The following is a 19,236-nucleotide window of genomic DNA, read 5'->3' on the forward strand; positions in this document are numbered from 1 at the left end:
AACACAAAGATATAGAGGACATAGAGGATAAGAGCGATAGCGATGGGGGGGGGGGGGAAGAGAGAGAGAGAGAGAGAGAGAGAGAGAGAGAGGATAAGAGAGATAGCGATGGAGATAATCAGAGAGGGATAGAGAGAGAGAGACATTGAGAGGACAGAGAGAGGATAGAGGGATAACGAAGGGAAGATATGGACAGAGTTAGAGAGACATCGCGGAGACGGAGAGATAGAGATGCAGAGAGGACACAAAAAGAGAGAAATAAAGTTAGAGTCAAGACAAAAGAGGGAGCTGAAGAGGAAAGGAGAAGCACGCAGGGACAAACAAAGCAGGACAGCGTGAGGGAGGGGGAGGGAGAGAGGAGACTGTTGCAGTGCGTTCAGTGTAGATGAAGCTAGTTAATTGGGTGACATTTGGAAAACAGTCTCTCTTGGTTCCTGCAGCGTGTTCTAATTGTTTCCAAACCAACCGGAACCCTGCTCACTAAACAACGCACGCACGCACGCACGCACGCACACACACACACACACACACACACACACACACACACACACACACACACACACACACACACACACACACACACACACACACACACACACACACACACACACACTATGAAGCACCTACACTTGTATAGACACACACATATAAGACAACTACTATGCAGCCATCCCAAAACTATCAGCAGGGACAACTCACACATGCACAGTGGGGGAAACACAAAGAGGGGAAAGTACACACACACACGTGCACACAGTAGGGAATGTGGAACATAGCGCTTGATGGCAGAAAACAGAGCCACCTGTTCCCTTTCACACTTCACTGCACGCCTTATGCAACATGTCCCCAGTTCTCCATCTCTCACACACACACACACACACACACACACACACACACACACACACACACACACACACACACACACACACACACACACACACACACACACACACACACACACACACATGCATAATCGCTAACACACACTTGTATGTGCACAGACACAGAGACACACTCAATTATTTTTTGAACTACCAATGTAAGGTTTTGTGTGTGTGTGTGTGTATTCTAAAATGTTAATATTCATAATATCAGACCTAAAGTTGAAGTTCAAACTGCATGGGTCATAGGTAGCATGTACCATACCTCAGTCATCAGTTTGCATAATGTAATAACTTGTTTGTGCCAGAAGATTAATTACATCCTGCAGTGCACATTCACATTGACTCTAATGTGATCATTACTTCAACGTTGTCGAAAAGATATCTGCTGAAGGCAGACATGCAATCAGTCCAAGCTGAGATAATTGAATAATTCCAGTTTAGAGGGCTGGGAATATCATATATTCATAGCCTAATACAACATAATGAAAGTTTCTGTGTGTGCTTGCATGTATGTTTGCGAGTCTGTGTGCTGGTGTATATGTGTGCTTGTGTGAGCGTGTGTGAGTGGGCGCGTGCGTGTGTGTATATATCTGTGCTTGTGTGAGCGTGTGTATGTTTCGTCTGTGTTATCACTGAATCTTCTTGACTTTTGGCAACAAGTGTCACATGTAAATGTGACGTCTGAATCCACTAATAAGGCAAAAGGAAAGAAAACAGCTCTGACATTTCTATTTCCATGTCTGCTAATGTATTTACTTCTGAGATGGTCCATAAGTGCCTACATTCGAGAAGAAATACCTTTAATTGCACTGCTGTGTTGATATAATTAGCACTTTAATGGCAGGGTGGGATGGTGAAGTGGGCAGGGGAGAGCCTTCGCATGTATGGGTAAGCATGTAATTGTAAAGTATATCACATCGTTTATGCTTATTTGGTTTTGCTTCAATGTTTTCTTCATGTTTAAAAGACCCATCCTAATCCCTGTGGTTCATTGCAAGTTGGTTTCGCTCAAATGAATGATTCACCTTTAAACAATCTTTTTCTTATACACTCGCTTTGAAGAAGATGTTCTTCTGTTGGAGCATCGCTGAATTTATAGTGAGAGAATAAACAAGTGCTTGCATGACTTTTCCTTTCCATGAAACTGTAGATAATCCTGCTATTTTAGTGTCACTGTTTGAATTCCGCCTGCATTTAGCCGCTGAAGGTACACCTATTCCTGGTCATCCTTCTCCCCGGGACCGAAGCACCAGCAGTCCGTGTGCAACAAGCAGTCCAACACACAAGCAGTGTGTGGCTGTCTGCCTCCGAAAGGGGATTCGGGGAGCGCAGATCCGCTTTCTAATGTTCCCTAATGGAGAGATAAACACTACAAGTCTCCTCGCTGATTTCTTCCTCTAATTAAGAGCACAAAGAGTTGCAATACAAACTCAATCAATATAAAGGGCAGAAACCTACACAGTGGAACTGTGGAAGAACAATGCCGTCGGCGTACATTGTGCGCAAATGGGTTCGCCCAAGTATTGGGCACTTCCACTGTTGCCTGCATCTGGCGTAAATAAGCTAAACTATGGGTTGCTTATACTGTTGGTATGCATATGGTGTAAATGAGTTAGCTAAACTGTTGGGACACCCCCGCTGTTGTGTTCCCTCCACCTCCACACTGTGTCAATAGAAGTGGACTTCCTCAGGGGTTAGGATACTCATCCGAACACCATCTCAACAGATCTCCAATATGTGAGGTAATGTGTGTGGGGGTCGATGGGGGGGTGAAATACAGCTGAATCACAGAGCGTGCACGTGCCTACACTCAACGCTCGGTCGCCTCTCTCTCTCTCTCTCTCTCTCTCTCTCTCTCTCTCTCTCTCTCTCTCTCTCTCTCTCTCTCTCTCTCTCTCTCTCTCTCTCTCTCTCTCTCTCTCTCTCTCTCTCTCTCTCTCTCTCTCTCTCTCTCTCTCTCTCTCTCTCTCTCTCGGCACAGACAGAAGAAGCAACAATCGATTGACTCCGCCAGGTGTCCTCTCTCAAGAACACACTGCACGTCATCGATGTCCCGATCCTTCACCTCTATCAACTGGACGTGCATGCCCATGTTTGTGTGTGTGTGTGTTGGTAGTCACACATTTGTGTTTCTTTGTGTATGCACGCACACACATTTGTCTTTGTGTGTGTATGCAAGCACGCACGTACGTACGCACGCACGCAGAGACCAACACAGGGGGACATACACACCTGGGTAGGTTGAATCAGAGTGATTTAAGGTGGAGACTTGGTTTTTATTGGGCGGTGAAGAACAGCAATGTGGTAATGGCAGAGTTTGCATAAAAGCCCTCCCTTAAAAGCCATAAAGCACTCACAAGCAAACTTTGTCTATAACCTGCCCCAGTGGGTTTTATTCCCAACACAGAGAGTTGAAGGGAGGAGAAGACGAAAGGAGGCATGGATAGGAGAGAGGGTGGGAGAAGTGAGCAGATGAAAGGAGAAAACAGGAAAGAAGAGGTGATTCACCTCTTTTATCCTTAAAAAACGAACAAAAAACACCTCAAAAACCAAACAAATGGAAAAATATTGCCATTTTCCCTCCCTCCCTCTCTCTCTTTCTCTCTCTCTCTTTCAGTCTCTCTCACTCTCTCTCTTTCCCTCATTCTCCCTCTCTTTCAGATGAGTTACACTCTGCGACACCCACACAATCAATGTACAATGAATACTCGCAGACCTTTGGAAGTGAGAGAATTTCTGCGGCTCGGAGCAGTTCTCCAACAGACTGTTGCTCAAAAATAGGGAGCTGAACACCCACGCAGCTGGTGCTCCAAAGCCCATTTAAACTGTAGTGAAATATGTTGCGCTACGCCTGGCCAAAACCGTCAATATCTATTAGAGCACTGTCTCTTTTAGCATCAGTTATTAGGTTTCCCGCATGAAATAGTCACACACAAAACCGTAGCTTTTTGCAATTATATTATATAGATTGTGTGTGTGGATGTTTCTGCAGGCAATGGTGGGGGAAGAATAGGGAAAATGTAACCATTACATTACCATGCATCCATCCAACCGTCCATAAGTCATTTCCGTGGGACTAAGGCGAGAAATGTGTTACATCGTTTGCTACAGCAGGAGAGCACGTTTCTTGGAGTTTTATCTAAATCCATCTATAGAACCACTATCGTGTCACTCCTCACCTCAGCTCTTGTCTCTTTGTCTCCCCGTCTAGGATCAACTCCTCTCAGCCACAGCTTCACCTGGCGTGTCCACGTCCCTTTCATTATGGTCTCCCACATACCCCTCCCTCTCTGCCTCCCTCCCTCCCTGACTGCCTGTTATACAGCTCGGTGCTTCAGAAGGCGACTACATAACCAAAGACGTATGATCATTTCTAGATGCAAATATAGCCAAATACAGAACGATATAGAGAGAGAGACATATATATAGACAGAGAGTCATAGAGAGAGAGAGTCAGAGAGAGAGAGAGAGAGAGAGAGAGAGAGAGAGAGAGAGAGAGAGAGAGAGAGAGAGAGAGAGAGAGAGAGAGAGAGAGAGAGAGAGAGACATAAAATAGTACGGAAGAGAAAGTGAGGGCTGAAACAGCAGCGCTTTGTCTGACCATAATGACATGGGGACGACGGAGTGGACGGAGAAGAAGGTATGTCCCCCTGTCATAGAGCGCACACTGCAACATAGCAGCTGACAGCTGGCTCGCTGACACACGCAGGATATTACACCTACAGGCCCAGGTGTGCAGGAGAACCCGTCTCACAGCTAAAGTGTCAGAGACGGAACCTTATTCTAAAGTGCTGCTACACATAGGAGGCACAGCCCAATATAGAAGTCTTAGGGACAGCTGCTCACTCCCACTTGAATCAAGTAAGAAGACTTTGCCGGCATCATAAAAATTTCGCCCGTCAAACGGGCACTTCAGTCATGAATGAAACATAATTATTTGGAGTTATTTATTTATTTACCAATTCTTCTGTGTGTGCCTGTGCTTGAGTATGTGCGTGTGCGTGTGTGTGTGTGTGTGTGTGTGTGGCCTGTGTAAGGCTGATCACTACTGTCATTCAGTTGGCCCAAACTTGAGGCTACAGCTAGTGTGCTAGCATGCTGGATGGTCGTTGGCCACATTTCTTCCTACCAAACCCACTCCATTCCAGATAGCCCCTGGCTGTCTGGATTTGTTTCAAGCTAGTTCCTGTGCAACAAATCCTGCTAGCAGTCAGTCACAAACAGGCTGGCATTTTCTCTGCCGTGCAAGAGCCTGGCCAGAAACACTAAATAGTTCACCGAGCTTGAAGTCGGAAGTGACAGTTGTTAATGTCAGCGCCATCTCTGGATGAGGCTAATCTGGCTTCTTTATCATCTATCACGCTTTCCATCCACCATAATAACAATGGGCCACAGACATTGTCTGGTTTGAAAACCTTGTTCATCGGCTCATCATGAGACATGTCCTTAAGCATTTAAAATGTCAACACTTCTATCTTTGTATTCCTTAAGCTAGAATCAAAAATAAGTTTTGAAAAGACTGAATCTCATCGATTAACATTGCAAAATATAACAATCTCCTACCTGCAGGTCATTTCTGCCCTCCGTCAACAAAATGCAGTTGGAGAAGGGGCGGATTCTTCACGGCTTTATAACAAAGAGGGAAGGTGTACCCAGTGCCAATAAGCAGTGAATGCTTAGCACACTAACACACTGCGTCGCTCGCTGACCAGCTCACAATCGCAGGCCAACTTGCCATCTTGCAGATGTAAAGCATTTTGTTAAATTTTTTATAATATCGTCCATAATGAGCACAACTCCTGGAAACCAACTAGGCCATTGCGGTTACTACTCAAAATGAGTATGAGCAACAGTATATGCACAAAACATATGCGATGAAAGGGACAACGGGGAAAATAAGTATGTAAATCCTGAAACTTGCCACTCCCTTGGCCAGGCTAGCGATCCGTGTGCTCATTATGGCTAAGGAGCACAATGTCCTTGTTCTCGAAAAGCTCTTCCACGTGAGAAAGAACAGGTGGGCACGGGGGGCAAAGCCAGCGCCACTCGGTGGCCAGGAGGCCTAATGAGGTCATTTGGACGAGCATGGACACCGAGGGCTCTGGCACAGCACACCAGCCCCCTGCCAGCGCCAAGACGCTGCAGCGCCGAGGCGTGTGTGTGTGTGTGTGTGTCTGTGTGTGTGCACACGAGTGGGTCTTCAAGGGTGTGTGTGTGTGTGTGTGTGTGTGTGTGTGTGTGTGTGTGTGTGTGTGTGTGTGTGTGTCTGTGCACGAGTGTGTCTGCCCAAGTGTGTCTTCACGTATGTGTGTCCGGTGTGTGTGTGTGTGTGTGTGTGTGTGTGTGTGTGTGTGTGTGTGTGTGTGTGTGTGTGTGTGTGTGTGTGTGTGTGTGTATGCGTGTGTGTGTGCTCAATAACCAGATGATGCCGTATTCAAAATGCGGCTTGACCATTACCCAGCACCGTGAGGAAGAAGAGAGGAAGGAAACAGGTCTGAAAAAACCCAAGTAAAGTTGTAGAAAATGTATTGAGGAGGAGGGAGGGAGGGAGGAGGGAGGGAGGGAGGGAGGGAGGGAGGGAGGGAGGAAGGGAGGAGAAAGGGAGGGGGTTAAGCTGGGAGTAGTAGGAAGGGGAAAAATGAGTTAGTTTAGTAGCATAAAAATGAAACTAAAGCAGGCAGGAAGGTGGACCGAGTAATAAAGGTTTTAAAAGACATTAAAGACGATGACAATTAAGGGTGAACAACACCAGAAGTCACCGGGTAGGGGGGGACTGGAGTTCAGGAAGACATAGCCGGGGCCAGCGCCAGTATGCAGCCAGGGGCCGGAGGTGAGGAGCAGTACAACAACACAAACAACAACTGTGAAGATGAAAGGGCCGTAATGGAAAAACTGCAGATGGCAACAGAGAGGGAGAGTGTCGTGAGACGCAGAGAGGGTGGGAGGTACAGCAGTAATGGGAGGGGAATAACAAAAGAAACGGACAAAAACAGTGACACGACTGCAAAGGAAAATAGTGTATTTTTTAGCATAGAAGGAAAAGGAAAGAATAAAATATAAAAAAATACATGGAAAGAGAGAAAGAGAGACACACAGACAGGCAAACAGGGAGACAGCATGTATCAGGAAGTGCAGATGGGTGAAGACAGACAAAATGAGGGGCAGGCAGGCAAACAGATAAATGGAGGAAGGACAGATGGACAGACAGAAAGTAGAGTAGATGGACAGACAGACAGACAGACAGGCAGGCAGGCAGGCAAGCACGCACGCAGGCAGGCAGACAGGCAAATATGGGCTTGAGAAAAAGAAAGGCAGAGATACTTTGTAGATTAAAGAGGAATGCACAGCAGGGACTGTCACAGAGCTGGAGTGAGGGGGTGAGCACAGGCACTGGTGCTGTGCACATGCACACTGTGCACACCCAAGTAAGGGTTTGACGTGTCCATGTGGGGGAGTGTGTGTGTGTGTGTGTGTGTGTGTGTGTGTGTGTGTGTGTGTGTGTGTGTGTGTGTGTGTGTGTGTGTGTGTGTGTGTGTGTGTGTGTGTGTGTGTGTGTGTGTGTGTGAGCAGGGAGGCTTGTAACATGATGATGAGCACTGATGGAGCGTTAAGCTGATAGAAGCCAGAAATCACTGCCTGTGTCTGTGTACATCAAAGCCTCAGCCAGACCTCATCCCGCAAGCACACAAGAACACACACATACAGTGTAGAATGTGGAACTACACACATATCACAGCCTGACTGTACTGATCGTGCACGCACACGCTCGGCCAGACACACATACACAGACCCGGCTATCCACCTGCAGATAAGCTTCTTAACTGGTTTCTCGTCTTCCGTGTCACAGCACAGGAGAGAGAGATGAAGACAATACAGGACATGTGTACTCAGAGAGACAAAGAGATGTGCACACGTACACACACGTACACACACACACACACACACACACACACACACACACACACACACACACACACACACACACACACACACACACACACACACACACACACACACACACACACAGAGAGAGAGAGAGAGAGAGACAGAGACAGAGAGACAGAGAGAGAGAGAGAGAGACTGACTGACTGACTGACTGACTGACTGACTGACTGACTGACTGACTGACTGACTGACTAAGAATATTGATGGATAGATAAGATAATATTAAATTATATATATAAATAGTGAGTGGCTTGAATCATATTGTGAGAGCGTGGTCTCGGTGTGTATGTGATCTAGAGATAACGTGGAGGTGGCCACCTGTGCCAGTCCCCCAGCGGATAACAATTGGCCGGCCAGAGGGGGAGGGATATGAAGAGGAGAGGGGAGGGGGGAGGGGCATGGGGGGAGGGGAGAGCAAGCGGACTGAAGAGAAGAGAGGAAGAGTAAATTACAAGGTTCAAAAGATGTAGAACCATTTGGGCTCATAATGGCAGCCCCATGGCCATGTCCTCCCCAAAATATGGAAATTAAATCCTGGGGGAAAAATAAATTAAATACTGAACTATGGGCAAACTGGGGGAGGGGGGGGGGGGGGGGAATGGAGTTACAAATCCCCTGAGGCTCCACTGGCAGGACTCTGAAGTAAAACAATTAACCCCCAACTGCTCAGGTGGAACCGCCGGCCCCCAACAGTTAAACACTGATTGCACTGGGCAGCGCCGGGTCTGGTATTTCTGTAGCGGTACAAAAAAAGAGAAAGTTAAGAGGGGAGGGAATTGTGCCACGCAACAGCAATAATAACGACGACGACGAAAAGTATACAATGCCTAGTGTTTGTATTTGCGAAGATAGCGGGTACGGCTTCGCAATGATTGCCTGATCTCCATCTGTCTCATGATTTTGGGAGTTATAATAAACCAAGCAAACACATATTTAGAAGGTGATGTACCGGTTCTATTTTGATTGTGTTTGACTATGTATGCGCTACATTTGCGTTCAGTTAGGCAGAAAACAAATAATGAAATGTGCTGATAAGGCTTGGTTGGCAGAGGATTTAGTTTGTCCAATAGATGAGCTGAAATGTGTGTGTGTATTTGTGTGTGTGCGTGTGCGTGTGTATGTGTGAGAGTGTGTGTGTGCGTGGGTGTAAAAAGAAAGAATGACAGAGCAGGCAGTTGAGAAGAGTCAACACAGTTTGAAAACATGCTGTGTTGACATAAACCGTGCATGTCAGCAACCACCAGAAGAATTCCACTCCTCAGACTTTAAGGGACCCAGGGATGGGTCTTAGTACAGGTAAACCGGTAGATGTGGCGGTGAAGATGATGAGAGGCTGGGACGGACACAAGCACAACCCTGGGACATGAACACAAGTCGGCGTGCTACATGATGAAGAGGCGTAATAACCTCGCAGCATTCGGTTAGCGTCTCCCTCATCCCTCTTCACCGAGGCACTGAGCATGACCGACAAGGCCTAGCGAACCACCTTAGGACCCTTTTGGAATAATTCTCCTGCCTTCCAAGTGAGCCGTTCTCCAAATGAGGTTGGACAGGGAAAAATTTGTCGGCAGAAGTTACTTTGTTCCAATTATGATTTTAATGAACTATTTTCATTCGGAATAATTGAAATCTTTGTCGTGTAACCAGCCACTGAGATCATTAGCCTACATTCTGCGGCGCTATTGTCGTTGTTTTTAGCTGCGAGGATCCGTGTTTAGCCTCCCTGCCTCGTAGCCTGAGCAAATTCCTCTGCTGATAGCGATGGCGAGCGCTTACGTCTTATATCGAACTCATGGCAGGAACATATGGATGGAGACACATAAAGGAACACAGATAACTGCATATTCTGTGGTTCAACAGTACAAAAGAAGCAGCCGCTTTATCTACTTGCCTCTATGGATATTACTAGGTCACGCCAACGCATACTCTACCGTGAAAGACCAAACAGTGAATTGAAAGTAGAAAGTGTGTTTTTCAAAATGCAATCGTCTCCCAGGTGCAGCACCGTGGGGCTGATGTCACTGAGAGGGATGACATCATGAAGCAAACACAAAAGGAAAACAAGACAAAGAGCGAGAGAAAAAAATGACCACGATAGAGGGAGGGAGTGAGTCTGAGCGAGAGACAGACAGAGAGGAAAAGAGGGCAGAACTGCGTCGGACGGACGGAAGGATAAATAGAGGATCAGAAAACAACACAAGTCTGTGTGAGAGACACAGAGACCAGAGACAGAGAGACAGAGAGAGGAAAACAGAGGGATGATCTTTGACCCCCTCCTCATAGGGTAGCATGTCTCCTGTCTGGTAGCCATTGGGGGCCCTGACAGCCACATCAACAGCTCTACCTGTCATTTGTCCATCTGAGCATCCCCCCCCCCCCCCCCCCCCCCCAACTGATCTCACACTAGGCAGCAGGAGGAAAACACAAGACTAATGAGTGAACAGAGGGATGACATAACCACAAAGACCAAGTGTGTGTGTGTGTGTGTGTGTGTGTGTGTGTGTGTGTGTGTGTGTGTGTGTGTGTGTGTGTGTGTGTGTGTGTTTGTGTGTGTGTGTGTGTGCGTAGTCATAAGTATGTGTGTGTGTGTGTGTGTGTGTGTGTGCACGGTCATGTGTGCGTGCTTGCATGCAAGTGTGCAAGTATGTGTTTGTGTGCGTGAGTGTGAGACAGCGAGGGGGAATTCAAAAGCAGATTGTTTACGTTGAGGCTGAATATGCGTTACACTTCTCTGTCCTCATCCTGCCCAGAGCCAAGACACTAAGCCAACAATGCACAACAAGAACAACATATTTATGCAAGCATTAGCACCCCCCACGCGGATGCGCACACACATGCTCAAACATAATGATTGCGCACAAGTTAAGAGAACTGAGAATAAATTCTCTGCAAAAATGTGAAACTATTATCGCTGATGGTGACACTTTGAGACAATGAAAGATTTGGTTCCTGATGTGCAATAGTTGCTGGTTTCTAATTTCTGATACAAATCCCTCACTTTACAGTTGCAAAATGTTTATAGTAACTGAGCAAAGGCTGAATGGCTGCACAGCCAACAGGGACATGTAGTGGGTTGGGGACAGTGGAAAAGACACAAATATAAAGTTTAATTTATATTTTTATGGTATATATTAATGGAATTCATTGATTGCTGCTCACCCTATCCCTATGTTCTTGATATCTTTACATTTCTCCATACACATCTCTCTATAGTGTTTCTGACTGTAAATGTTATAGCACTTTGTAAACTTTGATTTTAATAAAGATCCTATTATTAATATAATTTAAAACAGCAATATTCTTGTTAACAATAATATTATTATAATAATTCATACTTTTATTAGTAGTATTAATGATAATAATAATAATAATAATAATAATAATAATAACAACAACAATAGTAATATTCTTATAATTAAGGCAAAAAGTTGACATTAATTCACAACTTGTGCACGACATTTAAAATATGCAATTTTTTCTCCGGCGAACTCTCCCCATGAGTTGAGAATCAGATGCTGGTCCACACACACACACACCAATTAATTATTCAACAACTTCTTGATTCCCTATACAAGAATTCCCTTTTTCTCAGATATGCCATACAAACACATACATATACAAACACACACACACACACACACAGGCAAAAATGCTGAGTACACAACTAGTCAACACAAACTTTACGTGTTTGAGTGTGTGCGTGCTTGGCAGAGTTGACTCGCTCAAAGGGGAATACGCTGAAGTACAATTAATGGCCATCAGATTTCATGTCGCCTCTGAATATTCATTTGCAATATTTGTCAGTGAAATATTCCCATCTTTGTTTGGCGCACACGTGTGTCTACACACACGCACCCACGTGTCTTACTATTTTGCCGGAAGGCCATCCGGAAAGTGCAGATTCCAAAAGAGTCGCTCATGAATATTGATGGAGGTTGGTGCTTTCATTAATGTTGCAGCAAATTGTCACGAATCAAACTCGCAGCTTGTACCCTGTGTCCACACTGGTACATCAGACAAACACCAAGAGTGAGCAAAACATGTTGGAGTTGGAGAAAGAGAAAGGGAAGGGCTGAGAGAGAGAGGGACAGAGAGAGCGAGAGAGAGAGACAGAGAGAAAGACAGACAGAGAGTAAGAGGGGGGAGAGACAGGGAGAGCTGGGGGAGAACAAAGACAGCGGCAGGACTGCAACAGATGGCTGTTTTTGTATCAGAGCAAAAAGTCACTTTGAACAGGAGAAAAGAAGAAAAGCAGAAAGGGAGACGATGCAGGCAGACGAGAACAGCTGGAATGTGGGGAGCAGGTAGGAGTGATTTGGAGGAGGAGATGAGGGGTTACGAGGAAAGGGGAGGAGTAGAAAGAAGAGGAGACGGATGCGACAAGGTATGAGAAAAGGGAGAAAGTGTGAGGATAAGTGAGGATCAAAGCATGCCCTACTTTGCTCTGAGTTAGGAGCCCTAACTGTCCTGAATCTGTCCTGGATCACCAAAGGCCCAGTCAGACCAAGTACCAATACCCCTCCCTCCTACTCTCTGTATATCTCCATCTACTTCTACACTCTCTACACACTCCTCTCTCTCTCTCTCTCTCTCTCTCTACACACTCCTCTCTCTCTCTGTTTTCATGCTTCCACTGTGTGCGGGTGTGTATGTATGTTTCCAAAAAACAACTGTCCCCTGTAGTCATCTGAATCAACAGGAGATTGTCGGCAGTGCACACAAGCACCAAACGGGCACATCTAGGTGGTATGATATGACATACACCCTCTCCCCCCGTCACAGTGTGACCTACAAGCTGCACCAAATGTGGTCTTTTACCTACGGCAACACATACAGGACAAAAATAGCACGGTCAGATGCTCTCTGCTAATATAGAACACATACACACCATAGGGGGACACAGAGAGAGAGAGGGCAAGAGAGCAGGTGCAGAGAGAGAGAGAGAGAGAGAGAGAGAGAGAGAGAGAGAGAGAGAGAGAGAGAGAGAGAGAGAGAGAGAGAGAGAGAGAGAGAGAGAGAGAGAGAGAGAGAGAGAGAGAGAGAGAGAGAGAGAGAGAGAGAGAGAGAGAGAGAGAGAGAGAGAGAGAGAGAGAGAGGATAGTGGAAGTGAGAAAAGGAAAAAATCTTGGCTTCATTGCTTCATATTTATCACAAATAGCCATCTAGCTCTCCTGTGTCTCCTGTGTATTTACATACAATATAATCTAATGGGTGGCCTCTTGACATGCAAGTAGGCATGTGCGTATAAGCGGCATTCTAATCTCAACATTCATGGCGCATGAAGATGACTTCGAAAGGGGAATTCATACGAGTTAATGAGAAACATGTAATCGGGTCTCATGCACCATGTGTCTATCAGCGAGATCCAGGGATTGCAACCAATGATTGGAAACCATTCCCAAAGCAAGCTGAGCAACACTGGCCTGGTTTTCCTATCATGGAAACAGTGTTACAAAATTCTTCCCTTCATAGCCTCACTAGTAGCCAAAAAAATGGAAGTCAATGAAGTCCTTCAACGCGGGGACTTCTAGGAGAACCGAATGTTAATTTTGCTTGGCAACTGACTACTTTCACAATAAAAAGAACTTAAGAACTTGCATTCAACTGCAGGTGAAGGTAACCTATTAAACGTGCCTTTTTTTTTCGCCCCCTGACAAAAAATGTCTTATCATGATCACCTGCCATTTCATTTCCTTCCATTATTTCCACCGGGAATACAAATTAATTGAATTTAGATTGAAAGTGAGTGCAGAGAAATTAAAATAATTGCGGAAACTCGTGGTAGGATCCCGTGTTCTAAGAATTGCACCTCATTTTCTTAGCTGTAGATAAAAAAAGAAGACAAATCTAGAAGCTTTTGGTACCCGAACTCACGTCTATAGAACGCACTGATAAGCTCGCAGCTGGGAGAAGTGGAACAGGAAATGGGTGTGTAAATTGTAACAAAAATAATGAATCAATGAATAAACAACCGCAATTGTTTTCAGAGACTCAACGCTTTTCTGCATTGAACCCCAGATGGTGAGTGGAATTCCCCGAAATAAAACTCTTAAGTAAAAAAGAAAACATTTGACGGCGACGTCGACCTCAAGTGCCAGCTCGGCTCCTTGTATAGTCCCGTGTGTGAGTGTTGGGATTCGGTTCCGTTCAGTTAATCTATGCCATACATCTTGCTGAAACTCCCTGTCGCAGAACCCCACAAGACGGCAACATTATTTGCCTGTGCTCATTTTCATCTTCCCCTCATATCTAAATCCTTGAGCTTTATGTCCCAAATATACATAAGCACATTGATTATACCAAATAGAACATGCTAGGCAATGCATCTGAGTTGAGCACGTAATCCCCACAGCCTCCCCTCCCATCCTCATACGAAGAGTACGGCGCTGCAGTTAATTGCATTTTTAATAGCTCCCTTCATATCTTACCAACAGTGAGCGTCTATTAGGTGTGTGTGTGTTAGTGTGTGCATCTGTCTGTGTTACAATTCTTTAGCCTACGTGTTGTTGTGAGTCTGGTTTCTCATACCAAGTTTACACAGAGTTTTCCCTCACAGTGTACAACCGATAATGTTGTTTTAGATGTTAATTTTGTTAATCCCACGCTCTTCTTTATTTCAACTTAGTGCTGTCGTGTGCGTTCCAGCTGATGTTATAAACAAATTGAAGTTAAGTAAGGCCACCAATTTGTCGATCAAATCTAGATGTGCAAAAACAACGATTGCTTATAGATGCGGCTGTGGGTTACAATAACAAATAAAGCCATGTCAGTGTGGAGGCAAACAATAAGAGAAAATAAATATGTATGCAAGATGTTGACTTGAGCTCCAGGAGTTTGAGTTAAGTGTTGGATATAGTCCTGCCTATTTTTGGGAAGGATAAACTGCTGAGCAGTTTTTTCATTTCAGACAGACCTCTCTTGCAGGGAGAACTTACTGAGGAACACATCACTGCGGTGGCCTGAATCTACCCGACTCAGCTTGTGGATTTGTCGAGCGCACCAACACCACATGGAATCCAACCAGATGCTATTTTTTTTGTGCGTGGTCCCAAGATTAGATGCATATTTGATGTGTTGTTGAATACATATTGTTTCTGTGTTTTTCTCAGCTGTTGGTTCCTATCCTGCTCCCACACGTCTCTTTGCACAGCAGGGTCATCCCAGCCGGCTAATGCAACTCAAGCGTTCCCTTTTGCCGTCTTCCTGCCCTTCCCAACATTTGGCGGTCTGTCACATAGACCTCCGCAGCAGATTACCCAACCGATGAAGGCCTGCACTGCTATTTGACTTATGTCCATGGACTAGCATTGTATATAGGACACCTTTGGATGCTGTTGTTGTTGTGGTTGTTCATGCATCCCAGCAGATCACACACTGGGGTGTTGTTGTAAATGCATGCATGCAGAGCCTTGTCAGGCCAAGAGTTCTGTGTTGACTCATATCATCAGATATGGGTCACGTACATACATGAATACGAACGTTTGCCGCAATGAAATCTGATCTGAGCAAAACCATTTAAATTAAGTATCAATGTGCGTGTTATGTTATGGCAGCCTAATAGTTGTACTTTAGAAGAAGACAAGTTTGTTTTTAGTTATGTTGAGTTATGTTGAGTAAAATAACTCAAGGATATTGCAGAATGTTAATTGGCCTACAATTTGTCCTAATTAATGCTACCTTTATATTTCAGATCATTTCAGCTGAGAAACATATTTTGCATGATACACCACTGGATTATGAGAACATTTTGAAATTCTAAGTTTCCTGAGGGGGCATTTTAGTTTTAAGACGCTTCCATATATTTGAAGGGAGCTTATGAACTTGGCAGAACAGCGAGCTCAAATGTTATGCTTAGTGTTAAACATTTACCTCAAGCAGAAATACCAATGCGTTAAGAAAATACATACACCATTTTTTTTTTCCAGTCTCTGGAAAAATAAGTCAACCTCAGCACAGCACCTAACAATCCCATTGTAATGTGCTTTCGACTTTCAGTTACTGTGGTGTGCCTTTACTGTGGGCTACTGTGGCGCGCGCGCGCGCGCGCGCGCACGCGCGCACGCACACGCACACACACACACACACACACACACACACACACACACACACACACACACACACACACACACACACACACACGGCTCCTGGACGGGGCCTTATATAGTGTGGGCCATCTTCATGCAAAATACCTCTTCTTTGGCGTTCCGGCAGACACATTTCTCAGGGGTTAAATGCGTGTGGAGATGTAACCAGCAGTGAATGTTTGCTACACAATTGTGACTCCGGTTACTCAACCCCCAGAACACGGGTGCCCATTGCAAGCCGCAGACGCCAGATTCCGTTTTCAACTTCCCATTTCGTCAGTTAAAACATTTTCCATTGAGTTTTTGTGTTCTTTGCGTTTGCCAAGTAAACACACTCGGAGCCTGAGCGGTGTTGTTGACTTTTCTTTCCACGGTTTCCCACCGGCCACGGCCTTCAAGCGGTAAAAGATGTGTATCAAGGTGGCACTGGCACTCTTTGCTCGTACTGTTGGCATATGAGGTAGGCTTCAAAAAGTCTTGATAACAATTTAGAGGTACATCTAAAGTCAAAGATGGACATTTCCCTAAATCAACCGTTGCCTCTCTGTCCCCTCATGAGGTAAGCTTTTGTGTTGTTTTATAGGTGTACTAGTAAATGTCTAACAAATGGGAACCCTGCAGCCTCGTGTTTCTCCATCTTATGGGATCTAGAAAAGCCAAACGTCATCAGCAGGTTTGTGTGTACGTTTATTTTGCTTACTTGGGGTAAGGACAAGGTGAAGTATTCACATCACTATTCTGGGTGTAGTGGTACTTATTCGATAAAAATGAATAATAACAGTAGTAGCAGTACCTTCCTTTGACACTCATGCTTAAAATGACCCTTGATGCGATTCAGAGAAAAAAGACAATTATGAGGCCCATTTGAAAATGGAATATTCTAACCTTTAAAAGAGAATTAATAAGAAAGCACTTAGGAGCCCGCACTTAAGGGTACTTCAATTAGTCAGAGGGACTGTTCTTTTGATTGAGTTTGTTGTGCAATTACTTTCTTGTAGTTAGCATGTTCACAAATGCATTGTCATGCAAGTTTTACGGTCAATCCTCAGGGAGCGTGCTTCCACAACGAGATTACAACAGGAATTATACACTGATGTTGTCTCTGTCCCTCCACTAGGATTCCAGCAGCCGTGTTCGGAATACATCACTGCTCTCACTCCAAAGACAATAGTGAAGAAGTAGAAGAAGCAGAAGACATTTCTTCTCGAGTACGGCTAAACTAAATCCTTACTGCAATAATGAGTAGTCGACTCGCTACACATGGTCCTACTTTTAAGCTCAGCAGTAACTTCGTTCTTAAATGCCTTAGAGTAAAGCAGTTAAGCGAGATTAGCCTGCATTTGACCAGAAATGTTAAGGTCGAGAGTCTGCTGGGAAGAATGAAGAGGAATGACGTAACCTAGGGCAAGTGGTGGCTCAACCAGAAAGTCTGTGATCAATAACTCCATTGACCTGGGTTTGAAACAAGCCTACAGTTTATTGCTGTCACTGAGAAATCTGTAGAATGAGTGTGGTGTTGAAAGACATTAATGTACACCTTGAATATGTTCTGCTATTGCTGCTATCGAGATTATATTGCTGGGTAACTATGCCCGAGAGGGCAAAGGTATGAACATCATTGTGTATATATAACTCTATATGTTAGTCAATAGGTTGAGAGGACGGATCAAATCAATGTCGTTTTTACTGATCCTCAGTAGGCTGGATTGATTGGAATTGACTGTGGGAGCTTCAGGGGATGGATTTCACTACAGAGAGGAGATACCCTGAATAGTCCAAACATATGATGCTACAGGACTGTGACAGAGTATATGTAATACAGAGCTTTGCTTCACTGTGTCTGGGGCACCACTCCAAGTCTCCAAGCACTACCCTTGTTTTCCCAGAGTGCACCTGGCAGGTCAAGTTATTTCTTGTGTTCTCACTTAAGCATGGAGGTCAGTATCAGAAACAACAGAGGGAGCCTTGCATTTCAGAGCAGGGCACTAAGTGAAAGTGGAAGATGACCAAACCAAAGGCAGAACAAAGACAATTGACAATTGAATATACAAAGTGCCTTCTCTAAAGATTAGCAACTTAAAAAGAGCTGTTCATGGACCTAAATTTGGACCTCTTGACGAAACTTGGCTAACCGAATCATCACCTGTACCTGCCCTTACAATGATAATTAGGTACAAAGTATTTCAGAAAAGGCAGAAAAGTAGGGACGGTTGGCGGGCACTTGATGTACATACACAAGCAAAGAGTGTATTGGTAGTGACCTACCTACTAGATGCTCTGAGGTAATGACCAAGATGTATGTGGACCACACCGTTATTTATCTACATGCCAAAACAAAACAGCAGGTGACGCATAAGTTAACGGCAGCCAAGTCTAGCATCTCTGACTGGCTCACACAGTCTTGTCTCACGTTAAATATTAACAAGACAGTATGCTTGCATTCCTCAATCGGCAAGAAGGAGGTCCATCATCATGATATCCTTGTTATCTCCTTGATATCCAATTATCAACAGATGCTACCAAGTTGTACATGCACTCTACCATTTTTTTCATACTTATCATACTGTATAAGCACTTGGTCCCAGTCAAGAAAAAACATTCTCAAGCCGACATACAGTTTATACAAATACACCTTGAAAGTCCTTGACAAAATGCCAGTTAGCCATCAACTGTGCCATATCATTTCCAAGTACAACGTAACCCTGACAATTTATAATGTTGTCAATTAAGCAAACACCTGTTTAATGTACAAAACGACCCATACTCTTGCTCCTTCCCCTCTGAAATAATTTGATTCACTGTGTTCAGACAACATCAGGAAAACAAGAGCCTCCCTCAGAGTCAACTTTGGAGTGCAACCAAGGTACTCTGCATCTGGTCGATCAGCTTTTTCCATAAGAGCTACAATCACTTGGAACCCTATTTCCAATCATATCCGACAAAGTAGTTTTAAATTACAACTAAAGTCATGCCTGAGATCAAATCAATCATGCAATCATTGGCTCCCTTAAGGCACGAAGCATTTCTGTTTTATTAAAAAAAATTCTCTTTTCTATTTTATAATGTTTAATTCCTGGACATTGCAATTTTTACTTTAGCTGTAAACTACTTTGTAAAACATATCTGTCATTGTATTACCTGCCTGCCAGGGACTACAATTTCAATGTAGTATTTTAGCTAATTCTTGGACAGCTGCTAACTGTCCATTGTCCCTGTTCAATAAATTAATAAATTAAATGATGTGCATGTTTTTGTTGTATTGTACCCACAGCAAAGGGAGTATGATGCATTTAAATAAGTCTTTGACTGCATAAAATGAGAGA

General features: G+C 44.5%; 1 protein-coding gene across 2 annotated transcripts in view; it reads right to left on the reverse strand.

The window, feature by feature from the left end:
• ccser1 (coiled-coil serine-rich protein 1) overlaps positions 1 to 19,236 on the reverse strand; it is a 99,271-nt gene that overhangs the window by 3,835 nt on the left and 76,200 nt on the right. The window lies entirely within an intron of this gene.

Source organism: Gadus chalcogrammus, chromosome 6 (assembly GCF_026213295.1).
Source record: "Gadus chalcogrammus isolate NIFS_2021 chromosome 6, NIFS_Gcha_1.0, whole genome shotgun sequence".
In the NCBI taxonomy this organism is placed as follows: domain Eukaryota; kingdom Metazoa; phylum Chordata; class Actinopteri; order Gadiformes; family Gadidae; genus Gadus; species Gadus chalcogrammus.